The 10,007-nt window shown below is 45.4% G+C and overlaps 1 pseudogene; it reads left to right on the top strand.

Annotated features, from left to right (window-relative positions):
• Window positions 1–438: 438 nt before the first annotated feature.
• Window positions 439–1,020, top strand: LOC134484488 (large ribosomal subunit protein eL19-like; annotated as a pseudogene).
• Window positions 1,021–10,007: the final 8,987 nt, after the last annotated feature.

Genomic DNA, 10,007 nt, shown 5'->3' with positions numbered 1-10,007 from the left:
TCCAGTGTCCTGTAAGCCAAATTAACTTTTTTGTGTTTGGTGGTTTGAATAGGACTGGGCCACCGTAGACTCATGTGTTTCAATGCTTGACCCATGAGGAGTGATACTATTAGGAGGTGTGGCCTTGTTGGAGTAGGTGTGACCTTGTTGAAGTAAGTGTGGCCTTGTTGGAGTAGGTGTGGCATTGTTGGAGGAAGTGTGCCACTGTGGTGGCTTTGCATTGAGATTTGTATATACTCAAACTATGCTCAGTGGTACAGGCAATCCCTTTCTGCTGCCTGTGCATCAAGAACTTTGGGTTCCTCTAGCAACAAATCTGGCTGGATGCTCCCATGATTCCTGCCATGATGATAATGGACTTAACCTCTGAACCTGTAAGCCAGCTGCAATGGAATCTTGTCCTTTATAAGAATTACCTTGGCTGCTGCATCTGCAGCCATGAGCATGCTCAAGCTACAGAAAATCCTTGCCTCTAGTGTCCTCCACTGTGGTAAAAAGAAGGTCCAGTTGGACCCCAATGAGACCTATAAAATCGCCAATGCCTACTCCCATCAGCTGATCAGGGAGCTGATTGAAGATGTCCTGATCATCTGGAAGCATGCAACTGTCCATTCTCAGACTCGCTGAAAGAAACACACCTTGAAGGGCAGGCATACAGTCATAGGGAAGAAAAAGGGTACTGCCAACACTTGGGTGCCTGAGAGGGTGACCTGGATGAGAAGGATGAGGATCCTGCACAGGCTTCTCAGGAGATACTGGGAATCTAAGAAGATTGACCGCCATATGTATCACAGCCTGTACCTGAAGCTTAAAAGGAATTTATTCAGAAACCAATGGATTCTTATGGAGCAGATCCTCAAACCGAAGGCAGAAGAGGACCTCAAGAAGCTACAGGCTGACCAGGCTGAGGCTCGCAGGTCTAAACCAGGGAAGCACAAAAACGCCTGGGAGGAGCGCCTCCAGGCCAAGAAGGAGGAGATCATCAAGACTCTGTCCAAGGAGGAAGAGACCAAGAAATAAAGATTCCTTCATGTCTGTGCATAGTGACCTCACTGTGGCCTCACATGATCAGCCATTAGAATAAAACAAGCCTTAAAATAAAAAAGAGTTATTTTGCCTATGGTTTCTGTTCACAGCTATGGAAATCTAACTAAGACAATGTGTATTCATTCTGCCATTTCTGTTTCTCTGGAAACCCTAATACAATAGTGCTCTAGAGAGATGAACAAGTACCCACCAGACAACATAAATTCCAGTTTACTTTTCTGGTGAATATGAAGTTGTTTGGTTTAAAAAAAAATACAAACTTGTTTTTTTGTTTGTTTGTTTTGGAGTTTTTTTGTTGTTGTTTTTGTTGTTGTTGTTTTGTTGTTTTTAAAGAAGAAACACATTAAGCCTCTTCATTCCTATCTGGCTGGCAAACACCCGAGCCCACATCAGCTAAAGCGATTAAGGCATTACGAATGTGTTTACTCAAAAACATAAAGTTATCCTGTCAAGTTCAGATGAGAGACAACATCAGCCATGTGGGCGAGCCTAGAGCCTCTACCATTTAACACAACCAAATCAGGACACACTGTCAGAAGTCTGTAAGGCCAACAGAGAGGACGGCCTGCAGGTTTTGTTGTTATTTTCTTGTATGAATTTTTGGAGCCACCCTGCTCATTAATCCTGTTTATAATATTAACTCTGGCACTTTTTTCTTGGCTCATCAAGTATTTCCTTAATGAACTGTCAGCTCACAGCCCCCCCCCATCTCCATTGTAATGACTTTCAAATTAAGTTCATCTGGACCAAATGGGTTTTTAGAACTCTATGATGACAGAAAACAAGGGGAAAAGAACCTCTTTCATTGTATTTAAAGAAAGACATAGTCATTCACCTGACGCCTTCCCCCAGTGCTGACAGTTCCCCAGGTCAGTGATGAGAACTCTGCCTCATGAGCACCATCAGAGCTGTGAAATGAGCACTTCCAAACTAGGAGGCATTATAGTGACATGACCATACGGTGCTCCCTCACCTACAGCCACCAGGTTTCAAACTTTTTCTGTCCTTCCTCCCCTTAAAAGATAGCTGTAGGGATCCACGCTCAGCATCACCCATGCCCATACATCAAAGCTCATACCTTTTAAAAATCAGATGTGTTTATATAATCAAATGTGTGAATGTTCTGGCTACATGGAACTCTGTGCACCACGTGCCTGCCTGATGTCTTAAGAGGCCAAGAGAGGGCATTAGATCTTCTGAAACTGGCTAAAAGTTCAACTGTGAGCCATCATATGAATGCTAGGAATAGAACCTGGGTCCTTTGCAAGAATAACAAGTGTTCTTCGTAGCTGAGCTGACTGTCTAACCCCCAAAATCTGTGCCCTGTCCCTGGAGATGCTTTGCTACTCTACACAACCACATGGGAGACTTGGTGACCATCCTAGAGAATAGAATCCACCCTATCAATGAAGAGGATGCCATGGCTGGTGGTATTGTAGACACTAGGAGATTTTAGGGAAAGTGCCTTGTATAGGGGAGTCCTGTGAGAACAAGACTGGAGGAGCACCCTGTACTGGAGAGACATTGAGTTGTGCCATTGCAGAAGATAAAAGAGTGATGGTGCCAAGGACATTTGAGCAATCCCATGAACTATCCAGTCTGGAATCTTAGTTAGGTTTCCACTGTTGGGAAGAGATACCATGACCAAGGACAACATGTAATTGGTGCTGGCTTACAGGTTTAGAGGGTCAGTCCCTTTTCATCAAGGCAGAGGGCATGGCAGTGTGCAGATAGACATGGTGCTGGAGAAGGAGTTGAGAGTTCAACATCTTCATCTAAAAGAAGCCAGGACAGACTGTCTCCCACATGGCTGGTAGAAGGATTTCAAGAACTCACCCCCACAGGGAGACCCCTTCTCCAAGAAGGCCAACCTTCTAATAGTGCCATTTTCTGGGCAGTGCACATTCAAACCACCACAGAGTCTCTTCACATATATGATAATTGCACCCTTGTTTTAAAGTCTTGCTTAAAGACTCATGATGTTTGCGTGAAGAACATTCGTTGGGTCTTGGTGGCTCTAAAACCCAAAGAACATGAAGTCTTTTATCACCCTGAAGTATGAAATTGGCATGTGTGCAGAGCCCCTCCCATCCTCTGCAATATCATATTGTTAAGTGTGTGATGCTCCAGTGTGTAGCCTCGTAAGTGCCGGCATGTGTGAATTCTTGAGCCAAACACTCAACAGAATCAGGCATGAGCCTTCTGTACTTTTGTTTATGGCTCTGAACTCTGGCCTAGACTGATGGACAAGTAGTTCCGGGAAGGAAGATTGCTGGGAGCAGCCAAAGGTATGAAGGTATGTGATTTAATTACAGAGATGAAGGAAACTGGCTCGTTTCTTCCTGTACCACATGAGAGAGGAAGTCACTCTGCTCATCCAATTGAAAAAAAAATCACAGAGAAAATGCACATAGGACGCTTGTTTTACCTAGACTAGACCATTAGCCCTGACACATATTTAAATATCCGACATATGTACAGAGGAACCATTGCTTTTTGGTGCAGAGATGCCCATAATTTTAGGCACCCAGTGCAAAATCAGGCAGATCTGGGTGTTTGGTGTGAGAACACCTCTCTTCCTGTGGAGTCCCCTTCATGACCATTAAGGTGGCTACATGTTCCCAAGTTCACCACCATTCTGTTCAGCCCCAAAACAGATGAAGAAGAACACATGATTTGGGGAGATGTGATGAGCATATTTTAGACCATATCCTATGCACGACAGAGAGCAGCATTGAAATTACTGGAGAAGACGTTGCTTGACCCCAGCCTTTCCTAACAGAAACAGCTGACAAACCGCCCCACAATGTTCCAGTTATTGGTTTTTCCTTCAATAGGAGAGTTTAAAATAGCACCCTTGCCTCCCCCTCCCTCACCAAAGGGATGGTCGGTGGGCTCAGGGACGCCCAGGCTTCCTGTAGGAGAAGCCTCTCTGCTTCCTTCACAGCAGCTCTCCAAGAAAATAAATAACATGTGCTCATTATTTACATGAGGAATAATTAATGCAGAACTCGCCCCCAAACTTTCCAAGACACCCATGGTAATGAGCTCTCAACTCTCTTCCCCTCCAGTTTGTGATGTCAAGCTGAAGAGCTGCATGTGACAGAAGCTGGGAAGCTGATGACCCGACAGCAGTTTGACTCCACAGTCTCACAGCTTGTAGAGTATCTTGGCCCCAAAGCCTGTGTTCAGTCACCCTTTCAGGGGTAAAAGTGGTGTGGTTGGTGACGTGCTCCCCAGAGAGCCTCTATGGTTATAAAAGAGGTTCAACTCAAGAGACTTTGAGGCTGTCTCTAATTTACACACCTGAACCAGCCCCGGCTCTAATTCCAGGCAAAACATTTCATAAATAGTACAGCAAAAGGCACTGAGTCACGCTGACCTTTATTCATAGCCAAACGTCCTTGTCCAACCGACGAGAACACAAATCCAGAGTCCTGGAGGAAGCAGCTTGTGCCTGTGGTTCGAACAAGACAGAATAGAGGAACTGGAGAGTTAAGGGTGATGCTGAAATGGATAGAAGCTATCTTCTGGGGTCTAGCCTTTGTCTACTAATAGCTGAGCTTCAGAAACATCAACACCACCGACCCACCCAAGGCTGCCTGCAGAGATAGTGCACGTTTTCCTAAAGATATATCAGTCGAGGCTGAGAAGCACATGGGCCTGAAGAGATAGCCCGTCAGTTAAGTGCATGTTCCAAACTCCCAGGGAACCCAAATTCTGTTCTTAGGATCCACTTAAGCAGCTCACAGCTACCTGTAAATCAGCACCCAGGAACCTGAGGTCCTCTTCTGGCCTCCAAGGGAATGTGCAAACAATATGCATGCACGTGCATTCGTGTGTGCATACACACACACACAATTGAAACTGTCCTTACTGAGGCTCAGGAAGTGTATGTCCTCTGGTTTTATGCTGTTACTAATCCACTCTCATTCCTAGACCCAAACGATGGAACTCATAAAACCATCTTGGAACTTTATTTACAAAAAGAAAATCACCAAAGAGAAACAAGTGATGGGCTAGAGAGATGGGTCAGTCCTAAAGAGGAATGGTTGCTCTTGCAGAGGACCCCAGTTCCACTCCCAAAACCCACATGGCAGCTGACAGCCATCTATAAGTCCAGTTCGAATGGATCAGACATCCTCTTCTGATCTCTAAGGGTACCATATGCATATAGCACACGCACATAGGTGCAAGTACTTATAAAATAACAAAATATATCTAAAAAATTTAAATAAAAACAAGTATATTCAATTACTATATTTTACCTAATTTTTAAACTTCACTTTGTCCTTCAACCTTGCTGTAAATTATATCTTTTGAACAATGGTGCCTGAAAAGCCACAGAATTGTGTATAAAGCTCTCTCTAAATGCCCATGTTCAAATCAGAAACAGTGACAGTCACCTTCTCTGTGTAATAAACTCAGTGATTCCCCCCTGTGGTTTAGTAGGGGATCCAGCTTTACCTGAATGGAGGTCTCTGAGTGGTACAGGAACTGCTCAGGCTCTGACTGCAGTATCCAGTGTCCCCTCCACTGCTGACAAAGGACAGGTCCCTCCCCATGGGTACCACAGACCCCAGATGCTGGTGCAATAATCGAGCCTCTTGATTTCCCTCTCTGTGTGGTAAAGGTATCCATTCACCTGGAATTCATCCAGAACCTTCAAGAGTCAGAAACATCCTGCAGAACAAAGTAGCGTCTCTGGCCCTCTCCAAGGTCCTGAGAACATCCCTGAAGTCCAGTTCACTGAGAAGATGAGGGCACCCTGCCATTGCCACATTCTCCTTGCTAACAGAGAGGATGGGGAGAGGAGGCAAACACTCTCTTTTCCCCATTCCTCATGGTTCCCATTCCTTACATATTAAAAATGCAACTTGCAGACTCATCAGTCAAAACACCAGGGCCTGGGAGATGGCTCATTATGTTAGGGATTCAATAATCAGAATTTAAATTCTCAGCAATGGGCACTCTGTCTGGAGCCACAGTCATTCCAATGTGGGCTCTGCCAACAGGAAGACGTCCGGCTGCCATGTACAGGGCAATACCGTAACCCCACACCCTTTCAGTCTTTCATTCACTCACTAACCAATAATCATGGGGCTCAGTACAGAGTCCACTGGCTTGAAGTAGAGCATGAGAACATTGAATGTGTGTTAATTCTGTCTGATCACACGATGTTTCTGTGATGACAGAGCCACGGTCTCCAGGATACCACCTGGACCCATTCTCACTCTGATTTAACACCTTTATTGGAAAGAACATAAAGGGAGGATACTGGAGAAAGTCCAGGGTAGACAAAGTCTTGCCATGTCCCCTGTAGTGAAGAGGTTCCCCCGCCACAAACCCTTTTCACTGCTCCTTCCACTTAAGCCTGTGATTCCTGAAAGATATTAATACAAACCTACCAGGCATGGCCATGCCTAGGTGCCATGTCCAGAAACAAATGTTTCCTACAGTGGTTGTATTACAATAACCATAACCCAAGAATGCAGCCCAATCATCAGTGCCAGATCACCTTCACTAACAAGGGTGGTGGTGGCGCTGGAAAAGGCAGCTGGAACTTAGGCTGTGCTTAAGCTGGTCCTGACTGTAATTGATCTGTTTCTTGCAGAGGGGAAAATGAGGAATGTGAATAGTTTCAGATGTGGATCTCTAAGCTCTGATATTGATGCCTTTGTTAGGCAGTGCTTGAGATGGCCCAGAGGCCCTGGGGAATCTGGCTTGGGACAGGACAGATGCTTTTCATCCTAATTCACCATGGTTCCCCCAAGTTATGACAACATGGTTTGCCTGTTCACTTGATGCTGTCCTGGCCAGTCTGCTGGCTAACAGAGGAGCAGCACCTCTTCCTCTGCATCCAGCAAGGTCTATTCAACCCACTTCCAGCCCCAGACATGCTTCTCCCATTTCCTCTGATCACAATGAATCTGTAAAGAATTTTAGGGCCACTAAAATGAGGGAAACCATGTGGTATTTGGCCATTTTGCTTGGTATGGGCCCTCCCAATGTAAGCACTTCTCTATAAAAAAGATCAGATACCAAACAGACCCACACAGCCATATCTCTACCCAGAAGCTCAGGAAAATACTCAAATTTGAGAGAATCTTGAAACCAATCTCACCACCCTGTTACCTGCTATGACCCAACACATGAACACACACACACAGACACACACACACACACACAGACACACACACACACACAATCTGGGTGCCCTTTCTTCTCCTAGCATAGAAATTATAGGTAATAAGTTTTGCTTTACATGTTCCCAAGGATCCCTGTGCCATATTCTATATGACCACTGACATGACCTGATGCCTTAGAAAACATGACTTGCAAGAGCTCTGGTTCTTGGTGTGGGGGACATGGAGTGGGCACGGTGACCAAGCTCACTGTCCCCAATGCTATCTGCTTTGGTCCTAGTTTCCTTGTACAAAGACAGTCTGGTGTCTACTCCTCTCCTGGCAAACCATGCCCACAAATGCACCTCTGAAATTCTTTCTCTTCCTCCAACGAAAGGACTTCTTGGTATTTGGAAGGCTGAGGCAGGGGAATCATTGCAAGCATGAGGCCAGCCTAGGCTATATAGTGAGACACTGTCTTGAAACGGTGAGTGGAGGTAGAAGGGGAAGGAAAAGGTGCAGAAGGAAGCAGAGGGGTAAGGAGGGATAGAGGGATGGGGTGCTGTAAACATCTATCTCCAATGCTCACCAACACAGCTACGGCTTTCATAAACTCCATGAAGAATCCCAATATAAGGGTGCACATTCATTCACCAAACACACACACACACACACACACACACACACACACACACCACACACACACACACACACACACACACACACACACACACACACAGAGTCATCTAATGCAAAGCCTCCATCCAAAGAAACACACAGCTTAGGCTCAGAGCCTCTCGGTGAATGGCAGTCAGCCTGAGCATTTGGCAACCATACCCATGGGACTCAGAGGCAACACATCAGAGGACACCTGCACATCATACTTACTGTGGCACTATTCTCCGTAGCCAAGATGTGGAATCTGCCTGTACTTCCATCCATAGACCATTGAATAAGTCCTGGTACACATACACAATGGAATTTTATCTAGCCACATAAGGGATTGAATTAGGTCGTTGGTAGGAAAACTGGAGACCACAGCATTAAGCAAAATCAACCAGACGCTGAAAAGCAAATACTGTAATTTTTGTCTCCTTTTTGAGTCCTGTAATTCTTCACAGAATCTTTATGGGTTCTTAACAGATCCGAAAAAAAAAATATGTCCATATGTCACGAAGGCAGACAAAGGCCTGGAGAAAGAAAGAGATAGGCATGGGGATGGGGGATGGGGGTGAGCAGGAAGGTCAAATAGGGTAAAGCACATGACATGGTTAAAGGAAGTGGCCTTGATGCAACCCAGCACTGTGGATAATGAATAGACACTGATATAAAAAAAAACATGAAGAAGGAAAAAGAAAAAGAAAAGGTTACAATTTCAGCGTCAGAGACACTGATGAGGCTGAGGACCGCCACCTACATGCAAAATGCACCAAGAGCCATGGCCCCCTGGCCTGAAATGGCTTAGGAATCTTTCCTTTGCAATTTCAAAACACTTGTTCAGTCAAATATGAGCATTCGACATACACTACAGAAGCCAGGGAAATGGATCCACAACTAAAGCAGTTTCCATGGAAACACAGAGACAGAGGTACAACTCCCCTCCCCTGGAAACCCACATAAATGGGGGAGGGGTCAAAGGGGTGGGTGTGGAGGTTGCCTATAATTAAAGCCTGGGACGGCAGAGTTAGGGAATCCAGAGAGGAAAGTTGCAATCATAATTCGTCATATCAATGAGTCTGCTTTTGACTGAAAGACCTTGCTGCAGAGAATCTGAAAGGAAAACAATGAAAATCTATAACATCATATCACACATACACATATGTCTGCACAATACACATTCAAACACATGAGTACACATACATATCTCTCTCTCACACACACACAAAGAAAGAAAGAAGGAGAGAAAGAAAGAAAGAGAGGAAGGGAGAAAGAAAGGAGTAAATGGATAGATAAAATACAGAAGTAGAAACTGAAGTTAGGCTCCTTTTATCCGTTTTTGATGTAAAAAGAAAGGGGTTGGTTGAAATACCCTGTTTTGTTCTTTAAGTAGCGCTGAAGACCAAATCCAAGACCTTGTGCAGCTAAACTGTCTTCCTGTAGCCCTATTAGTCGCACACGGACCTACAAAAGGGCAGGTGGCCCTCTCAAATTGGAGGGATATGTCTGGGCCCAAGTCAGAGGTGGATGCAGGTCTCCCAGGTGAGATCTCACGGAGATATCGTCCCTCTGACTGGCGCAATAGGGCACATGTGGCCTGGAGCCCCACTGTGTCTTCTTGGATCTCGGATAGTCCAGGCAGGGCTCTCCAAACCCCCACCCTCAACCCACCCTAAACCCGGAAGGTGTGGACAGAGCCTGAAACAGCCTTGCAAATGTCAAGATGGGGGGACCCTGCCTGCTCCCTCTCCTGCCACCCCAGAGCTGGTGGGAGGGATTGGAGGAAGGTTTTCCTTGTGCACCCTTGAAGAGACCTCAACTCGTACAGAAGTTTTTCTACGTGCACAGTGGAAGTCAAGTCTTAGATATCTTGATGATCACTTTTACTTTGCTATCAATGAGTGGGGGTGGAGATTTGGAACAGTGTCTCTGAGGATGTCTTAAAGCATCAGACATACCGAGAGTGAATTTCTCTCTGCCCTGTCCTTTGCTGTGTGGACCTGAACAAAGACATCTCTGAATTTCAGTTCTTTCTAGCCTGGAGACAGGATGAGTACCTCTTAACTGTAGGCTTGGGACAAAGACTGTATACCATCCTATACCTACAGGTGGCTCAGAGAGCACCTTTAGAGACAGGAGCCTGCAGCTACGCACAAGCAGCTACAGTGTTGATTTTTC

Source organism: Rattus norvegicus, chromosome Y (assembly GCF_036323735.1).
Source record: "Rattus norvegicus strain BN/NHsdMcwi chromosome Y, GRCr8, whole genome shotgun sequence".
Taxonomy (NCBI): domain Eukaryota; kingdom Metazoa; phylum Chordata; class Mammalia; order Rodentia; family Muridae; genus Rattus; species Rattus norvegicus.
The sequence above is the reverse complement of the archived record's forward strand: the minus strand, read 5'-3'. Positions and strand labels throughout refer to the sequence as shown.